Raw genomic sequence first — 1,839 nt, 5'->3', positions numbered from 1 at the left:
CTCCTCCCTCTCTCTCTCTCTCTCTCTCTCTCTCTCTCTCTCTCTCTCTCTTCCTCTCTCTCTCTCTCCTGTGTCCTCTACAGCCATAGTGAAGTTTTCCTTAAAAAATATAGGTAAATAAAATAATACTCCTTTTCTTATTCCTTTTGTTGCTTCTCATTATTTATATTAAAAAACATTCTTCATATGGATTGCCCAGATCCCCAACCTCAGAAACAGCTGTTTTACTTCCTTCTTTCTAGCCTCTATGACTGTGACTTCATCTCTTTTACTCATGCATCCCTTTAACTCCACCACAGGGTCCTGCTCCTGCTTTTCTTTTGCCTGTTAACAACGGTACTCTACCTGCTGTGTGGAGTTATCCTTTTCAGATCTCAAATCTCCCAAGTTATTTCTCAATGAACCCTTCCATGAATCTCAATGCAACATCAGATCTTAGCTCTCTGTATATTTTCTTCATAGTACATATCAACTTTATAATGATACATTTCAATATATGATTACCATCTATATCACCCTGTAAGTTCATCATTGATTTTCCAAAGCTACTAGAGTATCTGAAATATAAGATATTAAATCAATATTATCAGATGAATAAATGAAGCCTGCAAGAGAAGGTGGGAGCCAAAAATGAAAATATTCTGAAATAGGCTTAGGGTTGTACTATCATAATAATGGGTTCTTGACTATGTCACTAGTTTTGGTGTGATTTTGGTGACATCAGAAGGTACCTACAGTGTTCTACTCCCCTCAGCAGGAAAGTTAAATTTTCTATGTACTTTCCACTCATTCTTTCAATGAGCCATTCAAGAACTATTCATAGAATATTGCCCTCCCAGCAATATACAAACCACTGCAAATATAGCTGTGACCAGAAGAGAAATGACTCAATTTCTCTTAGAGTTTATAATAAAGGCATAGTATCCTACTATCATATAGTGATTAAGAAAAAATTTTAATAAAGAGTTTCACAGGACACTAATTTTATAATATTTTACACAAAACAAAGGTCCTAAGCAAGTCTGGGGTATGCTTCATACTACTCCCCCCACCCCGACACACACACACGGAATTAATAAAGAATATCAGCTCATTAAAGGCTCTTAAAGCAGTTGCAGCAAACCAATGCTTTAAATTTGTGTAACACAGTGTACATTAAATGTAGGTTTTTTGTTTTCCTTTATGGTTTGTTTTTGTTTTTGTAAAACTCCTCTGATGGGAGGCTTTCTAGTTTACAAGGCAATCACCTCACATTCAGACTGCACATTATTCCATTTTATTGAGTACAAATTGTCTATAGCTTAGAACCACTGGATTCCAAAGTTTTAAATATTTAAATAGATAAGTTTAGCTAATGGTTTATAAACTATTTTGACCTGCAGAATACTTTAAGTAAAATTGTTTTGAAAATACAAACAACAGGCATAGAGCTACTCTGGATGAAGCTAGTGGTGAAAGCCGAGCCCCTTGAGCTAGGCCCCTTTGTGGGCCTCATGGAGTGCAGTGTAGAAACCAGCGATCCTGGGTGACCACATAACTTATCAGAAATATCGGAAGATGGCACTCTAGGTAGGCAAAAATAAATAAATAAATGTAGAGCACACAGCTGTCAAGTGAGGGGCAAAACTTAAAACTCAGATCACATAATTTCTAACCAGTGCTTTTCTCACTCTAACACACAGTCACCCTCCCCTTGCTCTCAGTTGTATGTTCTGGAGCATCCCGGAGTTGTAACTTTTCAATATTCTACCCCCTCATTACGTGGCAGCAATGCTGACCTCTGTCTGTTTCCCAAGGCTCATTGGTGCTCTCAGGCATTTGCACTTCTGTTACCTCTTC

This window comes from Myotis brandtii, unplaced genomic scaffold, assembly GCF_000412655.1.
Source record: "Myotis brandtii unplaced genomic scaffold, ASM41265v1 scaffold1006, whole genome shotgun sequence".
Lineage (NCBI taxonomy): Eukaryota > Metazoa > Chordata > Mammalia > Chiroptera > Vespertilionidae > Myotis > Myotis brandtii.
Note: the sequence above shows the minus strand (reverse complement) of the source record.